The sequence below is a fragment of the Ammospiza nelsoni genome, chromosome 12 (genome assembly GCF_027579445.1).
Source record: "Ammospiza nelsoni isolate bAmmNel1 chromosome 12, bAmmNel1.pri, whole genome shotgun sequence".
NCBI classification, from domain to species: domain Eukaryota; kingdom Metazoa; phylum Chordata; class Aves; order Passeriformes; family Passerellidae; genus Ammospiza; species Ammospiza nelsoni.
In genome coordinates, this window is record NC_080644.1 from 15418840 (window position 1) to 15440762 (window position 21923).

General features: G+C 42.0%; 1 protein-coding gene across 1 annotated transcript in view; it reads left to right on the forward strand.

Annotated features, from left to right (window-relative positions):
• The first annotated feature begins 415 nt into the window (after nucleotides 1–415).
• NDRG3 (NDRG family member 3) overlaps nucleotides 416–21923 on the forward strand; it is a 56921-nt gene continuing 35413 nt past the window's right edge. Inside the window, exon 1 of the mRNA XM_059480598.1 lies at nucleotides 416–463. The gene's annotated coding sequence lies outside the window, so the exon portion shown is untranslated. The remainder of the gene's footprint in view (nucleotides 464–21923) is intronic.

Below are 21923 nucleotides of genomic sequence, written 5' to 3' on the forward strand. Positions count from 1 at the left end.
CGGGAAGGGAGTGCTTCCACTTGGAGACGCCCCTAGAAAGGGGGAAAGGCAGGAGGAGGTGGAGGATAGCACGCGGCCTCCGCGGAACGCTGCCAGACAGGCAGCGAGCTTGCTATGGCACGGGTACGGCTGCGGCCCTCGAGCGGCGACGGAGGGACAGCCGTGCTCAGAGGAGTTCACCCTACCGAGCCACGGCAGCACCGGCGTGATCCCGAGCCCAAATGGCACGGCTCCGCCCGCGGTGCCCTCACGGCTGGGGCGGGGCCGGGACGGGCCCGGCGGCGCGCACAGCCAGGCGGCGCCATCTGCCGGCGGGAGGGGGAAGCTGCGAGAGGCGCCGCCCGAGGGCCGTGGGGGCGGCGCCATGTTGTTTGTAGTCCCGACCCCGCGCAGGGGCGGCTTCCGCGCAGGCGCAGAGAGCTCCGAGCCGCGGCGGGCGGAGTGCGGAGGTGCCGCGGTCCAGGTGAGTCCCAGGCCGGCCCCGCCGGGATCCCCCCCCGCACCCGCGGGACCCCGCGGAACCGCTGCGGCTCCGAGACGTGCGGCTGCCCCTGGGCAGCAAGTGCCACGCGGCAGCGGCGGGCGGTCCGGAGTCAATAGTAGCCGCGCCCGCGGGCGCTGTGTGTCCCGCCGCGCCCCGGCGCCGGCGGGGATGATTTCACCGCGAGGAGGGTTGGTGCCGCCGCCTCCCCGCCGAGACGCGCCGCTGAGGGGAGGGGGGGCTCAGCGCAGCCCGGCGCCGCTGTGAGGCGCCGGCCCAGGGACCCGCTCCCCCCGCAGGAGTGGGAAATGATCCTCGTTACGCCGGGCTGCGCTGGGAGTGGGGGAAACGCCTCGGAAGTGCCCGAGGTTATTGCGGAGATGGTTTTTTCATGTAAATAACGGACGGGAGTGCGTCGGGCGTTCTGCTTTGTTTCAATTTATAGCTTTTCTTTATGGTATTCAGATCTCAGAATTCTCGTTTCTATTATTTAGTTCGGACAACGCGCACTGGATGTTTATCTTTAATTCGGCCCAGCCTTGTAGGGATATGAATGGGAAGGGAATAGCTTTTGAGGATTTTCGTTGGCTTGATACATTATGTCTTTTTTTTCTGTTTAATGAATATTTTGTATTTAGTGTAAGTCACAAGGAGTAATTAAATACGTTGTCTCGAAATCAGAGGCTTCTGCTACCTCAAAGACAATCATTCTAAAGGGCGCTACAGAAGATGGGGTGTTACAGAACAAGCGAGGCTGTGAGCCCTGTCCCGCTGCCCGGCGGCTCTGGGGGGGTGTTGGAGCCGCTGTGCGATGGTGTCGGGATAAAGTACAGTCACAGCAGGAATTGCCGTGAGGTTGTGACTTGGTCACACGTGTGTTTGCTCCAGAGAACAGGAACTGTCTGGTGAGGATCAGGGGATTGTGTCTGGGAAATCCAGAGGAGTTTTTGTGTTTGAATACTGAGGTGATGAGAAGATGGGGGTTGCAAGTGGAGAGGAATGGAATACAAGTATGTAAGGCTGGGTTGGACAGGGCTCGGAGCAGACTGGTCTGGTGGAAGATGTCCCTGCCCGTGTCAGGTGGACTGGTATTGGGTGAGCTTTAAGGCCCCTCCCAACCCAGGCCATTCTATGAAGAATCTGGTTCTGCTTTGTGTGTCAGGCATGCTTGTGAGTTTCCCATGGTCAGAGGACTTGGAGGCTCATTGCTTTAGCTTCTGCTTTGCCTTGTCTGTAGAAACATTTGTCTTCCTAATGATGGAGCCTGGCAAACCAGGTGCAGCAGCAGCAGAGCATCAGTCTGTGGGAAAGAGCAGAAAGGTGATGTAAAGTGAGGGAGCTCAATTTAAAATTAACATGAAAGTTTTCTAGCACAATAATTTCCTTGGGCTAGGTGAGCAGACCTTACCAGATGTCTCACTTAGTGAACTGGGGTGGAGCACTGAAGAAGCAAAGTGATCAGTAAGATTCATCTGGATTATTGGCCCCTGGACTGGTAATTGTTGAGGGGACTCAAAATGGGCAATGACTGTTCCAATTTCAATTATTTATTTGGAATTTTGAGCCCTGTGTGGCACACAAAGTACCGTGTCTTAGGGCAGCAGCTTCATGTGCCTTATATTTGCCTTGTATGAAGATGTTTGCAAAGGTAGAAGCTGGAAATATTACACAATGAAAATTAAACAATATTATAGAATTAAAATTATACAACTGCTCGAAGCAGCATTATTGGAGCCTGTAAGTATATTCCTGGCTACTCATTCTTCATCTGAGGTTAAAAATTAATTGAAATTAATAAAGGTGTTTGATTTGGATTTTTCTAATCTCATCTTCAGAAACCCTCCAGTGCTCCCATTTGCAGCTCTTATTTCACATTGGTCATACACAGTCCTCAGTGTTTTCCATTGGAAAGTGTAAGTGTAGTGGTACCTTTAGATTTCAGAAGTTTATTACATACAACACGTACTATGATTCCTTAAAGATATGCTATAAAATCTTTTTAGAGATACTTCTGAGACTTCTTTTTAAAACATTCTTCTATTGTATGCTCAAGGCAAGCATTACAGCAAAGTAGTAACATATAGGTATTTCAGTAAGAAGCACAAAAATATAATGGTAGTATAGTTTAAGGATGAAAATAAAAACAAAAAAGAAAGCAATTCAGCTTTAAATTTTGGGGGGGATTTTTTTTATGTGTAAGAAGAGACTAGGGGTTTTAATTTTATACTTCATTTTCATTCTCACAAACAGTATCTTAGTTTCTTCCTGGAAAATGGCGAAGCCAAACCCTCAGTTCTGTTTCCATAGGCAGTGCTGACACCATAACCCTCCCTGAGCAGAGCTTATCTTGTGCTCATTGTGTCAGCTGTGTCTTGGATAAAAGTAAATATGTCAGTGCTGCCCATGTTGGGCACTGTGCAGGGCTGGCTCAGGCTGTTTCAGTCTGTGGATATGATGGCCTGGTTTAACCTGGGATGGTTCCAGGAGCCTGAGTGGTTTGGTAGCTTCCTTGTGTAACGTGGAAGACAGTGGTCCTGTTAGGTGTCTCACTGCTCCTCAGTGGTTTCATGTTTATGTGAATGTGGTTTGGGAGGAATAACAAAATCCTGTGTTGCTTCTCTCTGGGCATTCTCAGTGTCCTGGCCAGTCCAGTCCGTTGTAAAGCAGAGCAGTTGTGATTTGGTCCTGCTGTGGAAAGGGTTGGATAACTGTGCCTACTGCTGTGCAAAGCAGAATTGATGAGAGACTTCAATAACCTCACTTGGTTTTCAGGTCTGCTCTTGTAAATTCTGAATTACACATGGAATTTATGGATTTTTAATGACCTTATTGATCACTCACCATTTTCTATCTGGTCATATCCCATTGTATTCTGTGACTGGTATAGCACCATTTATTATGGTAATCCAATGAGTGCTGTGGGAGGCATGGAAGGAATAGCTCTGTTTTCATTTGGCTATTGTCCTTTCCAGACTTGGATGCATTTCTGTATTTACAATGGGCCTACTTCCCCAAAGGGGTTTTCCTTATTTACGTAATACAAAACTAGGAGAGGTTATAAATGTAATGTTTAATTTTAAAGTAACCTTTACTATTTGGTCATATATAAACCAGACTCTCTTTGTAGTTAGCAGATGGACTAAAGATGTGTAGCTGCACTATTTTTTCTGTCCACAAGAGCTGGAATTGTGGCTTTTACCTGTGTGTTTAAACAGAGAAAGTAGGCCATCAGTTACTTCCTTTTCATCTCTGCTTTGGTGATGAAGCTGTGTGTTACATCTTAAACTGATCAAAAGACTGGCTTCCATGCCAAAGAGGTGGTCACATATTCTTGCTCTCTTTTGTACCACCTTCAGCATTTACTGGAGGTTTTCCTGACCCAGTTCAATTTGCTGAATAATCAGAGTACTAATCCAGCCCCTCTGTGTCCTCATCTCCCCAGAAAATCAGCTTTTGTCAGGTGAGTAAGCTGAGTGAGTTCAAAAAAGTCCTGAGGAGTACCAGAGACATAATTGATTTTTGTCATGTAAGAACACTGTTCTTTTCTAACGGTTACCAAAAAGAGAAGATCATAAGATCAGGATGTGTAATATAAACCTTTGCCTGATGGCCCTCCTGTCTCTTTGTCATTTGTAGGATATCAAGAGGTAGATGTTGTTTGCTTTTATTTTGTTCATGATAAATGTATTTTTCTTCTGTGAACTAGCCCTTGTCTCCCATCCATTTAAATGTAAGGCACTGCCACATCCCAGGGGAGATTTTCCAGAGCACAGAATCACCTTGTAGGTGCTGACTACCTCTGTTTTGTTTTGAATTTGGCAGTTGCTGGCATCATTTCCTATCTCTTAGCTGTTGTATTGTTTGGACACAGTGAATAACTGATCTCAATTTACCTTCTCCATTCAGTTGATGATTTTACAGATTTCTGTTGTATGTCACTGCAGCAATCTCTGTTTCCAGGCAGAAGAACCCTAGCCTGATTGATTATTTCTCATTTGTATTTTCAAACCTTGTTTCCTTTTAAAAAATATTTTCCTTACCATTATGTTCTCTTAAAAGGATGGAGCAGGCACTGCATCCAGGATTTAAGATGTAGCCATTCTATATTTTTATATGGTAGTTTCATTACTAATAATTTTCTAACATTATTTTTTCATGTGTTCAATGTCTGAACTGATGCTTTAATCAATCTGTTGTGACTCCAGCAAGATTTTCTGAATGTTAATGGTCAGTTTGGAGCACACCACTCTATATGTGAAATAAGGACAATATATCTTCAGACTGGAACTTTATTTGTGCTGAACTTAATCTGTTGTTTTATTTCTCCATTATTACTCTCAGAGGGTTTTTCTGCAGATCTTCAGCCAGCCTTTCTCTTTGTTCTCATAGAATAGCTTGTATCCTCAGGAGACTTTCACTGCTCCTTGCCCCTTTTTCTGGACTTCATGAGTACAGTGTGTAGTAGAGTGCTGCAAAAGGCTCTTTGCAGTCTCTCTCCCTGGGAAAATTGACACTTATGCCCCCCCTCTGTGCTTTCAGCTGCGTGTTGGTGCAGGCAAGGGCTCTCCCTCTCGGGGTTTTCTGGAGCTGTCTGGATGTTGGCGGTGCGGCCAGGAGAGGCTCTGCCTGTCCTGTGCCCTCAGTGAGCCCAGTCTGCAATGAGCTTGGGCTGAAAAAGAGCCCAACAAATTACAAATTGATGCTGATTTAGTGGTGTTGTACTGGCAGTATACACATGTGGGGTTTAATTAGAATCAGTTCAGTCAGGTAAGTGCATATCTGTGCTTGCTGCTGCTGACTGAAACTGCGACCTTATGGGCTGGACTGCAGTCTGGTGTCTGTGCATGCACTTCCTAGTTCAGATGGTCCCATTTGATGCTGTAGTTAGATTAACACAGCTTGGTGTATGAATTACACCTAGATCCTAATTCAGTTGATTTTGTGATTGTGTCTTTGATGGTTTCTCTGTGCTGAGGCAGATAAACAGTCTGACCCTGGGTTAACCTCTGGAGTTCCTTAAACAAAGGCGGTGATTAAGGAAGAGGTTTAGTGCATTATGTAAATTAATGAGGATCTAGTAATACTTTTTATCCTATATATGGACTTTATTGTAATTTATTTATAAGCATAATAAATACTTTAAAAATATAACTGGAAATTCACAAATTTTGCTGCTGATACCCTTATAGTGTGTTCTAGAATTATTTGGTGTCTGTGTACATTTAAGTTTTATAAATACAAAGGACATAGATCTTTATTGAAATTTCTGTTCTCTAAATTGATTTTTCAGATGTGTTCTTGAAAATTTGCCTGGATTCTCCAGTACTGTTGTCACATGTAGTAGTTTTCTGCTGAGGGTTTTTTTGGTCCGTTTTTGTGTGGAAACTGAAGTTAGGTGCTTGTGTTTTTAACAGTTTATTTTGGCTGTGGTAGTTTTGGCTACTACTTAGCCAGTAGAATCTGGGGGTGGGGGAATGGTTTCAGGATGTGAAGGTTATTTCTACCTTTGCATAGGTAGAAAGAAAAACTTGATTTGTGTAAGTGTGTAGTTTTATTACTCGGAGTGGAAAAGGAGAGCTTGTTTCCAGATGGCAGATGTGACTTGGGGAGTGGTTTAAGTCTGCTTTTCTGTTCTGCCAGCTCACATGCTGCGCAGTTTATCTCTGCCTTGGTGGAGAACTAAGACAACAGCGCTGGGAGTGCTGGGCAAGGACTGGCTGCTCAGTTGACAAAGAAGTGGTTTTAATCATTGTATAAGAGCTCTACATTTGCAATTTTGCTTATGCAGTTCATTCTGATATGGTTTTCCAGAAAGAAACGCCCCTTGTTACAAATTAAACTTCCTTTCTCCTTTAGTTTGGTTGAAAAGGTTATCAAATACATATCATATGGCCCTCAGGAAAGGCAGTTAAGATTTTTTTTTTCTCATTTTACAATGCCTTTGGACTTGATCCATTGGCTGACCTAAAGAAAGGCATAGAGTTTAGTGAAAATCTTCATGTGGATTAGTTCAGCCACAGAATGAAACTCTTCTTTCCTGACATGTTTTAAGTAGTTAATTGGAAGCATTCATTATTGGGGTAAAAAAAAGTCAGTGAGATTTGTTTTTTTATTACTTCTAGCAGTAGGTGGATGGAACACTCACCAAGTATTCCTGCCAATTCATGTTTATTAAACAGTCTGTGAGGTCACTGGTCAGTGAGTGGCCTCTCTGCTCCATCCCCACACAGGTGAGCATGGTCAAGTGCCTGTGGGGGTCCAGGACTGCTTTGGAGTTGAGAGCAGAACTGAGGGACCACCAGGCTGCTGGTTCAAAGTGAGGGCATTATTCAGCATTTTAAACTGTGCAATGCCTATATCATGCAACCACTGTAGCTGCTGCTGTGGTGTTGTAAGAAACATAAGGAAGTCGTTGTTGCTTAGCAAATTTTCCATCAGGATGTCTCCTTGGTGAGTCCTTGGCTTACCTGTGTTACCTGTGGCTCTGGGTTGTGTCCCTGGCTGTAATGTGACTTGGTAGTGTCGGGCACCACGCTAATTTGTGCTGCTCTGCTGTAGAACTGAATTATTGTAACTGAGGAGTTGGCATGATCTAGGGCTCTCAACTGATATTTTTCAGTTACTAACCTGTCATTGCCAAGATTTCGGCACAAATGTCTAAGTTGCAAAAGGGCTGGACTTTTCCAGCAGAGTGAATACAAAAGCACAGAGGGGGCTGTAGCTTTGTATAAAAAGAGCTAATGGAGTAGTTCAGGTCATCTTTGCTTTGATGTCATTCTGTTGTTTCCCACTGCCACACTGAAGAAAAAGCAAGGCCTCCACCACAGGGAGGAGCAGCAATATGGGCTGTGTGCTGTAGAGATCCAGGTGTAGCCCAGCCTGGGAATGCTGCCATATCTGGTGGGGGTCTTGACATAAGAGAGTAAAGGTTTAAAATATTTTTTTTGCCACTGAGCAGAACCATTGTCCAGATATTCAATACCTTTTGGACACTTAATTTCTGTATTTGTAACTGCTTTAAATAGACTTGGAGCTCATGGCTATCCTGCCCCTGGACTCAGTTGTGGGGTTGACCACATGAGGCAGGAGCCAGAGACAAGTTGCCTGTGATTTCAAGGGATCACAAAGTTTTTCTAAGCTTCTACTAAAATGCCCCAAACAACTCAAAGTATTTCCCCCTGCCAGCCAAGCTTCAGGAAGCACCTCCATGCATGGGTGAGCTCTGTTGCTCTCCAAATGCTTTTTTTCTGATCTCTTCAGCAGCAGTTCAAATCTTAAAAATATGAGCATTTCTCCTGTTTCGAACATGCAAAAGAGTTATTTATGTGGAATTGCAAAGTATGATGCTTGCAGTTGGAGAAGATTTTGAAAAAACTTAAGGCCAGATTGTTTTTTGTTGTCCTGGTGTTTGAATATGTGCTTGTCTGGATGTATTGCATGTGGTCAGAGGATCTGTGACTGGACTCTTTGGTCATAGTAATTGCTGACTGATTTTTTGTGGCTGTGCTTCAAGGGAAGGAGCCATCTCAGGTCTGTGATGGTTACTCAGAGGTGTTACTTGCTTTAAAAATAGTTGACTGTACTGCAGCACTCCCTGTCACTCAGCCAGTGTTCCAGTTCTCACCTCGGACCTGCAAGGAAGTTAAAAACCTTTGCTGATCTGATTTCCTTGGGGGCTATCCTGGTTCTTCTGAAGTTCTGTGGTGGCATTCTGGGAAGCATAGAGGTGGAGGTGCAGGGATAAAAAATGCTGTCATACTTGCTTGCCACCACCCCCCCGCCCAAATCTTACTTTCTGATATATCGATACTTTGGGTGGAAAATGGAAGATTTTTTTTATGATTTAGTGTTTTAGTTATTGGACTGAATGATCTTAGAGATCTTTTCCAGTGTTAAGGACATGCCACCTTTCTGGTTCCTCTCTGGTCTGAGATAGTCATAGCAAAGTAGTAACAGAGACTTTTGTGCCTTTCTTAACCAAATGTTTTTTACTGGTTTTGTTTGTTTGGTCTCCTGTTGATGTTGACTATGTCTTCATTAATTATTTGTAAATGCATAGGAATGTTGGCAATAGTTTCTGAATTTTAGGTAGCCTGACAGGCCTGTATCCAGATATTTGAGCAGTTCTTGAAATCTGGGAAACAACAGTGTCAACACCAGGGCTGCCTGGTCACGTGGACTTCAGAAGCTTCAAAAGAATAATGAACCCATCAAGCCCTTTGGATAGTGATGGAGCTTACACTGTAAGCAATGGCTTTTGATGTGACATTTGGTAGTAATGGCCTAAATGAAGTATTCTCAAGGGGGATTCTAGGCTGCTATAATTATAGGTATGCTACACTCACACCAGTATAAAAATGTCTTTAAAACTATTTGCAGAGCTTACCAGTTGGTTTCTCAGGAGGGAGGGTCTGGTGCCTGTTCCTCGTGAATGCATTCCATTTCTGGCAGTGGTTTTAGGTGTTAGATAATTATATTTCCTTACTGAACATTGTTTAAGGAGTCTGCGATTTTGCCTTTATTTTATTTATTTATTTATTTATTTTTTAAACTGTGGTGTCCTGAAGGAAGCAGAATTTCTGTAGGAATTTCAGCAGCACTGGGAGGCAGCGCAGAAGCAGCTTTTGGGAAGGGACAGTGAGCTCAGTGCTTGTGTCTCTTGATGCTGAGCTTCAAGAAATGTCCTCAAGAGCTGGTTTGATCTGGGGAAAAAACTTTCTTCTTCTTTTTTCCTTGTTTAAAAACATGTTTTTGAGGTTGTGAAACAAGCCCAAGACAGCCTTCAAATGCCAGCTTTGGAAATTGTGCTGCGTAGGATTTCTCAGACAGATGGAGACATTCACTGAGTATTTTATTATCTTTTTTTTTGTCAGTAGTAGAAGAGTAATGCATGTTTTTCCTTGGGCCTTATAAAAGATAACTGCTTTTTCCCCTCTTGACTTCAATTGTTTTATTTTTCTTTAATAAAGACAACAGTCTCTTAACAATAAAAGCAATAAAACAGTCAGAGAAGCCTGTGCTCCCTTTAAAAAAAGGAAGAGATAAGAAATAGGATAAAGTCCCTTGTATGGCATAGTAAGCTGTGAAGAAATTAGAATTACAGTAGAATAGAAATATGAATTTTAAACTGTGTATAAATGCAGGAGAAATACTGTCAGTACTTCATTTTCATAAAATAAGTGTTTAGGCACATATTACTCAGCCATTTAGGGAGGTTTCCAGAATATGAATCTCTGCTTTCTCTTATTGGTAGATAGTAGTTCTTGGGGAAAAAAATTGGAATGGCTTAAAACACATTGCACCAGAAAGCTTAATTTGTTATCTGATCACTAATTCTCTGAACTGAAAAGTGTTGTAATACAGATATCTTGCTTTCCAATAGTTTTATTCACTGATGTGATATATTAATGTTTTCTCAGATCTCTAGTCTTCAACTGTTCTGGGCAATGGATTGATTATAAACATGGCACTTATGCTGCTATTTTTATCCTAAATGAACTGCTTATGCAGAAGCCATCATCAGTCACCTTGTTGGCCCAAAAATTACTTAAGCAAATACAGTCTTTGTATTGTCAAAACATTCAGTAAGGAATAGCTGACAGAGTTTAAATCCTGACCTTTAAACATTTCATTTAGTGAAGTCTGAAGTATTTTTAGCCTATCCTTAATCACTAGACTCACATTTTCTTTTGTGTTTTTAAGGAAACACCAAGGTTTTGAGCAGCAGTGATTCCAGGGTCTGGGACCTCAGCTTTCAAGACTGGCACTTACCTTTCCATCCATCAAGGGACTTGCTCCATGCCCTTGGTCTCTGCTTCCTTGCAGCAGGGTTCAATAACCTGTGTGGATCAGAGGTACAGGGAAAGCCAGGTTGTGGGGAGCAGAGGTGCCTTCCTCCTAGCATCTTCTGATGCCTCTGAATCCTGGGTGCAGTTGCAGTAGGAGAGGGATTTCTTTCTATTGTCTGGCCAAGCAGACAAGGCCTGCAGTGGTTTCTGAGCAACTATGAGAAAGTTCCATCCTTATTTCACTGGCATGCCTGTATACTGCTAATTTTTAGCAATCACATTTTAACAATGACAGCTACTGCTTCTTCCTCTGAGCACCTGCGTTAACAGAGTCACCCCAATCTGTGTGGTGCTGTGCTGTTTCTCCTGCAGTGGCTTGATGAAGAGCCATGACTTTTATTACTGCTGATTGCATAGTAGAAGGTAGAAAACAGCTTTCAATCAATGATGCTGAGGGTTCTATTTTCTTCCAAGCTGTCTGCAGAGGCATTGCAGGAGAAGTAGCCTTGGAGCTTTTATGTCTTTCTTGGTTTCTTCCCTGATTACGTCTTCATTTGGAGGAAAATCAAAACATTTAATCTCTAACTGAGGTGAATGTTTAACAGGAGTGTATCATGTGCCACTGTATTGAACTTCAGTGGAAATTGTTGGTCCCTTCATTCAATGCAAAGTTATTTTACACTGACTCAAAAGATCCCAAGAGAAACAAGACTACTTAATTCCAATGCGTGGTTTGGTAAAGGAATTGCAGAAAAAAATTGTGTTCCTGTGCCAAACAGGAGGTTCAGATAGATGGAAGGAACTGGTCTACTGACTTCACTGTATTGAGTAATATTGACATGAGAAGCATTGCCTGAGGGGTCCAAGAAGACCAAGAGTACAGCCTAGAAAGAGATAATGATGACCTTACTCAACTAAACCAGATCAAGCCATTGTTTTGAAAAGAAATGAATGCCTGAGCTTGTGATGATTCCCTCTGCACCCTTTGTTTCATCAAAGCTCTTGGACAAGGAGAGGAGAGGGTAGGATTTCTCTGCAGTGGATGGATACTTTCTCTTTGCAGCTCCTAATGTAGCTCATACACGAATGGAGCAAATGTACATGAAAGGGCTAATTAAAAAAAAAACGTTGTAGTCAACTTGAGGTCAAGAGAGAAGTATATGAGCATTAGATTTAAAATTATGTAGTAAAATATTTTGAATGAAATTCCCAACTCTGGGAGTGATGGGGGAAGCAGAGCATTATGTCAAAGGTTGCATAAACATTTATGAAGGTTTGTGGCAGCATTAAGGCACACTTCCAAAGAGAAACTCTGATAGATCTCCCTGAGGAAGTCCTATAAAGCAGTAAAATCATATGAATAATCAACACTGGAGGCCATTATCAGCATAATGAGCAAACTCTTGAGTATAAGAGAACTAGAAAAGAGAGAGATCAAAGGCATGGAATTAGAAGAGAGGAGATGTTAAACGGTTTAGGACTTTGCTCCTCAGAAGGAAGCCACTGGGAGGACAAAGGGAAGTAGTAAAGCTTTATGAAAGGGTGACTGGTGCAGGAGGTGAGTGAAGAATAATTGGCATTTCTGAGACCATGAAGACTGTTGGGACATCCAATAAAAATATAGCTATAAATCAGACAGATGGAAGATCTATTTTATACAGTGTTTTCACAATATTAACCAGAGAATGATGTGGAAGCCAAAAGCACAGAGAAGTCAAAGTTAGAAAAAGAAACTGAAGACAAGTGACATTTATTTGTATCAATAAACATACATTATCATAGTTAGCTCTGAGGAAACATGAAAAAAATCCTGTGGCACTAAGTGAGAAAGCAGCATTTTAAATTCAGCAGTGATGTAATGTGGCTGAACAACAGCCCCCACTGTATGTGTACAGTGATGAGCTCTGAATTGGTTTTCCAGTCAGAGGCAGAACTGGGGTTTATAATAGGCAGCTCTATCAAAATATTATCTTATTGTTTAGAAAAGCAAATTGAAGGTTAGATGCTTGTGGAAAAATAAGTGATCAAACTAGGAAACTGGTGTGTAAGCTCACAATACAGCTGTGTTGAGTGCTGCATGAGTTCTAGTCCCATCGCCCTCAAAGACCCAGTGAAACAGGTAGAGATTCTGAAAAGGCTGATGTGAATGATCAAAGGTGTGCAATGAATTCCTTGTAAAGAATAATAAATAGATCAAAGCTCTTCACTTTCAAAAAGATGTCTTTGAAGAGGATATGATGCAAGTACAGTCTTAGCAGCATGGCATGTATGTGAACCCATTATTCACTGTCTCTTTTGATAAAAAATTTTAGACCACCAAATGGAAATAGTGGGTTGCAGGCTCAAAACAAAGTGAGATATTTCTAAAGTGGGAGCAGGACTTCCTCCTTTCTCTTTGGCATCAAGACTTTAATCTGTTGGAACAATTTCCTGGATTTAAGCTGATTTATTCTGCAGTTAACACTTCATCAGAACGCTGTTCGTGGGGCTTTGTAGGATTAGCTTTAGAGCTCTGTGCACAAGAGAAATCCTTTCAAATGGTGGAGTAGGTATATGCAGCCTGGCAGGCTAAAATGGCCCCTCTGATCAATTTTCATTGGGAAAATCAGTACAACTTCTCAACAAAATATTATAGTAGAAATACCCAGTAAAGTCAAATACAGTTCCTGCAGCTCAAGACATTCAGCCTCACCTTGTGTGTGGTGTTTTCAGGTTGTGGTTGGAGTATTAAAACATCTTTGACAGCAAGACCTAATGTACCCTCTTTGTCTGATCATTAGCTGGGATGGTGGCACTTTCTTACGCTGTGGTTGTAGTTCCAGCTGCCTCTACTACAGAAATAATACAACATTAAAATACCAACCAGTTGCAATAGCATTGTTTTCATATTGCTCCACAGGAGTTAGAAAAGCAGGTGGTTTTGGATTCATGGAAGCTGGATATGGCTTCAGTGTGCAGTTACTATTTATTTCCTGTTTGTCACCTATGCTTTGTTATGTTTGCATATTTATTGGCAGAATTAATTTCTTGCAGTTTTAGGCTGATGTAGCAGCTTGCTAAGCACTTCTTTACTGAATTGTAAAGACAGACTTCACTAACTTAAACTCATAAACTACTCAAGTGAACTGTGCTTTTCAGTTGTGTTTATTATCTGCTCCTGACCTGCAGAAGGGCATCTAGTCACAGAAGCATGTCATTATTTCCAGTTCATTAAATAAAAGCTATAATGTGCAAATCCTTGAGATATTTGGAGTTTGAAAGAGTAGGGACTGGGGTGGTGCAGTCTGCTGGTATTGCTGAGCTAGCCCCTCATGGTCACTTGTGCTGGCATATGGTCTCAGGAACCTTGTGTCTCCCTGGGGACACCTTGCTCCTGACTCTTGAGGTGCTGAGGAAATGTTCAGTGGTAAGGTGAGTTACTATCATTTTACTTTTAAAATGTTATTATGATCCAGAGTAATTGAATTACTGAGGTTTCCCAGACAGCTAAATGTCCTGTGCTCTGTGGGTGCTTTCAGACCTCTCCACTAGTCAGCTAAAGCTCATTAGCTGGAATTGCTGTGGACAAGGCTCAAAAGAGTACCCATGCTTTGGTTCCCTCATGGTGGCTTAAACAAATATGATACTCTTTACAACTGGGTTTGGCACCTGATTGTACCACAACTCACCTGACTAATACTGTCTTTCTTACATCTTATGGTGCGATTACCCTTCTTCAGAACATTTTAAATATTTTCTGAGGATTTTTTTAGATACCCCAACTATAACACTGCAATACTAGACATGGGGTATATAATAATACAGCTGCCATTTTGCAAAAGGATATGGCAATGAAGCTTGGAAAGGGAGGAAAAAAGAGTAATGTTGGAGTGAATAAAATCAATACAGAAGTAACTAGGGCTTTCATTTTACCTCTAAGATGCCTGCATCAGCTTAAATTCTGCTTAAAGGTTAATATGGGAGAAATGTGCAAGTAATGTTATGGAAAGGAAATACTACACCAAGTAGAAGTATTTGGTAATTTCTCTCCAGGTGAGTGTTGGCAAGCTAGCCTGTCTGTAGAGAAGATTTTTGTCAGGCTTTTTTAGGGTTGAGGCTGGCATTCTTATCCTTGCTGTTTGCCAAGGGCATTGGAAAGTTCCATCTCTGGACAGCATGTGTGGGCAATGGGAGTTGTGACTGCTCAGAGCTGTTCAAATGGTCTGTCAGAGTTAGTTTTTGATAAAATCTTCAGAATGTGCTATTTTATATTGCATATTTTGGGAGTTTTTTTATTAGTGGGGTGAAAGAGTGATTTTGTAATAATAGGTCAAGCTCTTGATAATTTTTGTGTCTCAAGGAAGTCTCAATATTTCATGGGTGAGGCTGCCTTACTGTTTTTCTGCAGCACAAAGTGTGAGAATAAATAACTTCTGTGTTTACAAGGAACAGCAGTGTTTCAGTGCACTGGGGAAGAAGCTTCTGCAGGACTCAGGAGAGACAGACACTGCCTGAAGTACAGATGGATGTACAAGCAAAGGGGAATTATTGTCAGGTGCTCCTCTTTTGCTGTATCCTAGACATTTGCTCTTGAACTGAATCAGACTGATGATGCAATACTCAGATCTTGCACAGTTCTTCACATGTTCTTTTTCTGGAAAGTATTGAACATTTTTCAGAATTGGCAATCAATTTAGTATTAAGCCTATTATTTTGATATATTAACATCTGCCCTGAAAAGCTTACCAGGAAATTAATTTCTGCTCCACCTATGCCTTTAATGTGAAGTATCTGAGTTGACTCATTCATTATAAAACAGTTTTAGAAAGGGAATTTTTAAATTCTTCTGATGTGTTCATTTTAATTTTTCTTTTTATTCTGGCCTGTGATATTTTCAGGTTAAAAATCTCATTGATTATACCACTTGCAGCAAAGGAAATTCCCGTTGGATAAAAGGAAACTACTTTTGCAATTAGAATGGTATGTAATGCTAGGATCTACATCCTTAGAGATTTTTAAATCTATAAGGCCCTGAACAACTGGATCCAGCTTTGAAATGACTCTTGCTTGGAGAGTAATCACTCCTCCAGAAATCTCTTCCAGCTTCTATGGTTCTGCAATTGCATCCAGGTCCCATAAACAGAAACCTTGCCCATGTTCCTGCTGTGCTGTCCTTACCTGCAAAAGAGGCTGTGATCAGGCTTCTGAGAAACTTCCTCTTAATTCTTAACTGAGGAACTAGTTTTAGACTTGGGTGTAGTCAGCTTTTTCCTTCATTGTTGCTTTGGTGTGGTGCATCCTCATCTCATGCTGATTTCTAGGGGATGAAATCAGGAATTGATCTGCTGTAATCAAGTCTTTCTAAACACGGAGGGGTTAAGCATTAAACCCATGTGGTGGTCCACCTTTATTCAGAACTAGAGTATTAGAACTAAATAAATTGTATTGAGATCTTCAGTTAGTTTTGAAAGAAGTAAAATCTTCTGGGGGTCTGTTTACAATAACTGCACATCCTAGTTGGCAATTGCCCTTGAGATAATGGATTTCCATTGTAAGATCTGTGATGTGAAACTGTCTTAAGCATGTGAATATTTTCTATATTCCAAATGCACCTACCTGAATTTCACTTAGTAGGATCTACCTTAACTTGCACTGTTAAAGTAAACTCTGACTTGATCTAACCCATGGAATTTGGTGTGGAGAAGTTTGGGTAAGGAAAAAAGAAGCTACTGATTTTACCTGGTAGATATTGCAGCAAAAGCTATACAGATTCAGCTTACCTTTCTAAAAACTGCTCTTTTTTTTGTATAAGTTGTTTACCCAGTTCAGTTCACACAGTAGATAGCTTTGGTTTCTCATTTTGATTACTCAGATTTTAACAGGAATTGATGTGGGGGTGAATGAGGAAAGGGAGGGAAAGAAGGATGGAGAAAAAGGGAAACAGAAGTTCTGTTAGCATTTTAGGAAGGCAAGGGCTTGGATCTTAGAAGTATAGGAGGATGTGCCTGCTGTACTTTTGTAGATCTCGGGCAGTAATGACCAGAGCTTTTGCAGGAACAGCTTAACTCACAAGCAGCCAGAACCAAGAACATCCACTGGAAATCTAGAGAGCAAATTGGGTTTGAGTGAACATGCAACCTGGTGAGTAAGTCAGTTTCCTCCTTAGGCCTATCTGACAGAATTTGGGAAGGTGTGTTTGGTACAGAGTGCCACCTGCCTTTGGCTTCCAGCTGCTTGCAGAAAAGCATTTCTTATTTTATGAAAAACAGCACTTGCAGTTTTATAACTGACTTCAAACACAAGTCATTTTTATGAGCGATGTTTGGCTTAAGTAGCTGGTGTTTTCTGTTCTATGTCTCTGTTGTATTTATGCATGTGTTTTCAAACTGCCCCTGTTATTCGTAAGGGAGGATGCTTACAGTGGCTGAAAGAAAATGTGATCCATTGCTGCATCATAGAATCACAAACTGCTTTAGGTAGGAAGGGACCTCAAACAACTCATTTCAACCCCTTGCCATGGGCAGGTGCACCGTCCACTAGACCAGGTTGCTCAAAGCCCCATCCAGGCTGGCATTGAGCACTTCAAGGGGTGTTTCTACCCTCTGTGAAATAAGACATTATTACCTGGTTTATCAAAAGGCTTCTATCCATTTCAGAAACTTATAACATAAATGTCCATGCTGATGTGTGCTCAGGTATTCATTTATAGCCCTAGTTACTTGTATCCACAGAGCACCATAAAGACTCTAATGAGTTTGTGAATATATTTCCCTACCCTTTTGTATGTGATCCTCAGCTCAGACTGCAGGATTTGAAGGCAGTTTCAGAGGTCACTCACTGTATGTCTGGTCCTACATGAGTTGGTTCTAATGTTTATGTGACTGTCTGATAAGCTGTTTCAGCTCACTAAACCAGCAGAAAGCTAGCCTGGCAAAAAGTCTGCATTACACTTGCTCATGTTGCAGTCAAGCATGCCAGACCCCAAGGCAGGGTTTGGGTTGTGGCTGCAAAGGGGTGGAGCAAAGGAGAGAGCTTAAGGGTCTGGGTTTTCTTTCAGAGGCTATGAGGTGAAACTAATTCCTCTATATGTCCTGAACTAATACCCTACAACAAGGTGACTCAATTTAGCAAAATTAGAGTTCTGTCCTGTGTTCTGTATACAGTCTATCTAGATGGATTAGATTTATCATACCCTGAAGTAAAGTGCAGGCCCCTGCATATCATCCAGCAGCGTCCTGAGCATGTACTTTGTCTGCTCTCTGATGCAGGTGAAGAGCTAATGCTGCCTAGGCACATGCTTTCTTACAATCCAACCTCAAATTGAAATACGTGATAGATTTAGAAAAAAAAGGTGGCACACAAGGAATCTTTTCATCAGTCAGTTCACTGATCCAGGTGAAAGGTAGCCCTGGAAAAAACACATGAGAGAGAGAATAAAGAGATCTGATTTGCCATGTTACAGCATAATCATCAGCCTGGTGCAAGGGAAGGAGAGGGAGGAAGTTCTCTCTGGTGTGGGGAGGACAGGAGCATCCCTTTGGGCAGAAACTCACCGTTGTTCTAAATGAGTAATGAAATTACCTCCTGAATTGGTCTGTCCTGTATCCATTACTGTTTTTAACTGTGCTAAGTGGAGTTGCCTCTCCTGGCCAGCTGCCTCGGGAGGGACATGCAATTCAGCCTGACATAAACAAGGATGTTTTCTGTTTGGAAGCAAATTCACAGACTGGAAATTCTGGAAGGGACAGCTGTATGCAGTCATAATGAATCTGAAGTAATGGCACTGATACTTGAGAAGAGGTTGTCCTTCAATGGCACAGGATAGGCCTTTGCCTTTTTAGGAAAGAGCTTCTTCTGAGAAGCTCAAGGAGCAGTACTGCATGCATAAGAGGATTATTTTATTAGTGAAGAAGGGATAAAAGGCATGTAATAAAAATCTTATTTTAGTAATTTATTTTTCATACAACATGGTCTTAAAGTTTGTGTTGGTCCTGTGAATGCCCCTTTTGCAAGCAGCCTGCAGCTAGAGCAGGCTGCATCCCAAGACTTATGTTTGTCTTCTATGTTTTTCGATATTCTGATTAACCATCAATATTTCATATTGAACAATACTTATTTGCTGTGATAAAACTTATGGACTCACAAGACAGCAAGAAGGCTCAGTTTGGTGGAATGGTTATATTATGGAATGGTTTGTGTTGAAAGGGCCCTTTAAGTCCACCTGTCACTAGACCAAGTTGTTCCAAGCCCCATCTAACCTGGCCTTGAGTCACTCCAATTTAATGTTTAGTAGCCAGTGAAAATGCAACCTTTTCAGTGAGATAAAATGCAAAATCAGCATTAAATTTCAGTAAATTGAAATGTGGTATTTAATGATAAAAATCGTTATTCAAATCTCATTTAAACAGATTTCCAATCCACCTTGCTCTGGAGTGCTTTACTTTGCTCAATGCAATATTTATTCACATTTGATTAATTTTTTTTCACTTAAAGTGTGAAAACAGTCGATCAGTAGGAAGCATGGCTGAAATGAAGCAGAAACAAGCTTGAAAATAAAACTGCAGAGGAAATGAAGGATGTGGTGGAAAGCAGTCAGATTTCATCCTAAGCTGCTTAAAAGCATGTTCCTGCTGAAGACAGTGTTTTCCCCGCTTGCCATGGGTGGGTGTGTGCTGGGGAGCAATTAGTTCAGCTTCACATAGTGAGTGCTGAAGGGTGGGGACACAGGACAGGGAGGAGATTGCAGGAGCAGAAAGTGCTGTGGATGCCTCGATAGTGACACTGATGATTGTTTTGATTTGGGCAAACATGTAGCCAAAACCCTCAGGAGCCTTCCCCGGTGCCTGGGTGGGACATCCTGAACTACAGGGCTGATGGGAGTAGTTAACCCAGAAGACAGAAAGCATCTTGGAACAGATCCATTTGAACATGTCCTTCACCATGAAACTGGCAAGAAGGTCTCTGTGGTTTAGTCTGAGCTCTGTGGGCTCTGACACTGGCTAACACTGGTGTTGCTTTAGTGGGATGCCACTGGGCAGCAAAAGACATAGAACATCATGTGAGTAACGTGACTTGTCACAGCTACAGCTGGTTTGAAGCTGAACAGATAAATTTGGCCATAACAGAAACCAAATTTGGCTAGCCTAGTTTGTTACAGAGGTAAACAAGTTCCTGGGTAAGGCAGTGATAGGTTGGATTGGAGCTCGAGTTTAGGACCCCAGGCAATCGCATTCAGTCCTGAATGCAGACCTATCATTGGCCAGTGAGATCTTGACCAATCAGGTGTTCAACTGCAGGAATTTGGAGCCCCCTGTAAAAGGCATGTCCATCAACAAATATTGGCTGTTGTCTTGGACCCTTGGTGCACTCAGTTGGGTGCCTGTCTCCAGCACTGCAACCCTAACATAATAATGGTGGTAACAGTCACAGCTTATTTCATTTGCAAAGCCATTTACAAGGGATATCATTATCAGAAGAGACTTTTTCAAAGACAATAATTTACACAATTTTCATCACAGAAATTTCTCATTCCAGTTTATATCCTGGGTGTCACCTCTCTAAAACTTCTTGGACTGTCCTGTATAGGGGAGCTCAGCATAGTTCTGTTTTCAGGGGCACTGATCCAGAAAATGTAAAACACTTAAAGGCTTTAATAGCATTCTTGCTTGATCAGCCTTATAGTCAATCCCTGTTAATTCAGGCATTCGGCAGGAACAGTGTCCTTGTTGCTGAGCTCAGTTACACCCATAGCAGTATGACATTGCTTTTAATTAAAATTGGATTCATCCAGAATTAATGGAAAACTAGGCACAGACCTTTTTCTTACAAAACCATTGATAAATGTAGGTCTTGTTTAAACATCTTAGAAACTTATATGCACCAGCTGACATTTCTGTCCTAGGTGTAGCTCAGATTCCAGGGATGTAAAATCATGGCATAGGAAGCTGCTGTTGCTTTGCTCAAGTGCAGTGGTGCCTTAAAGAACTAGGAATAAAACAAAACACTTTTGAGATAACATTAGTATAGGAGGTAATATACAGGCTGATCTTTATTGGGGGCCTCCAGGGGCAGATATGGAAAAATGCCAACCCCCACATAGGGTGAATACAGCTTTGTAATTTTAGCAAATTAGTATAATTGACAAGAATCCCCAATTAGAAACAGAAGTGATGAGGTAATTCCTCCTTTTGTGATTTCTCCCCCTTCTTAGATAAGAATTAAACTTTGTTTATGAAAATGTATCTCGATGAGCTGGTTTCAACCTTGGCTCCCAGAGAGTCTAACCATGGGCCCCCAGGTTTTTTCTTTCTGCCTGTCAGGGTAAGGAAGACTACTGGAGTTAGCTAGGAACTATGTAACTATGCAACAATAATCTACAGAGCTATGAATATATATGAAGGAAATATAAAAGCAAAAATCATTTTGGCAACAGCGGAACCTGGGACTGCACTGGTGAAGCAGAACACAATTTCTTTTTGTAGGCACGCAGTTTATCTTAGAGGTGGAGCACCATGTGGCATAGTTCCAAAAATACATGAGCTGGAATGCAAAGTGAGCAACCTTGGAAAATACTTTGAGACTGAATTTGGGCTCTTTGCCTGTTTCTCTGGAACTTTACCATGTCAGCCAGCATTTTAGTATAGAAAACAGAGTTGCCTGTGCAGGTTTTGGGAAGCACATTGCTGTCCAGAGGCTTGCACAGGGCAGAGGAACAACAGAACAGGAATGCCCAAGGGTCTCAAGGCCCATAAATGAAAATTAGCTGAGATCTATATGCCATGACTGTGGTTTGCCCTGCCAGGCAGCTGGTTTTCCCCTCCATGAGAGAACAACACAGGAGGCACAGGAAGTGGGAATCCCCTTATAAAGAAAGGGAGAAGTTGCAGTGATGAGCTACACAGCAAAATGGCTCAAGAAATAAATGCCTGAGCAGTAAGCCTGCAGATCATGGATAGTGTACTTTGGTTCTGGCATGGGTTGTAAATTGTGGGTTTATTTTCATCTTCATTTGCATACCTGGGAGCAACACTTCTGCTTTCCATCTTATAAGATGTAGCTGGCTTGTCAGGGAGTGGTTCTCTGGAACCTTACCCAGTCTGTCATGGCTGTGAGTCCCAAGAGAGGAGCTTCTTCAGCTTGTCTGCCAAATGAGGGAGCATATGCTTAGGTACATTTAATGCCATGTTTTGTAGCATAGCTTGACAACTGATGGGTGTAATTTTGCCTTGGTGTGGTTAATATACAAAGTAAGAGTGCCTATGGAGGTGGCACATTATAAGCTATAGTCAAATTGAGGTGAAAACCCAAGAATTTTTAGCCTCTGAATGCAAGGTTTGGTTGCACTGAGTTCCTGAATAGTGTGAAGAGATTTCTCCGTAAGAAAACAGATTTGAATTCAAGATGCAGCTCTGCAGCTCTTGCAGCTCCAAACCCTGCAGGAAGCAGTTGTGCCAGAGCTTCAATGAGCAGAAAGCAGAGCCTCAGAACCTACAGATGCTGCACCTCACACTCAGTGGGTCCAGGCCTGTAGTACTCATGGTCTTGACTACTGAACTTAACTCCAATTTCTTTCTTTGTATATTGAAATGATGTAAATTGAGAGCAGCCTTGTCTTAGAGTAAACATGTAAACATGTCTTTAAGATCTTATTTATAGGTAGATGGTTTCTTTCTGGG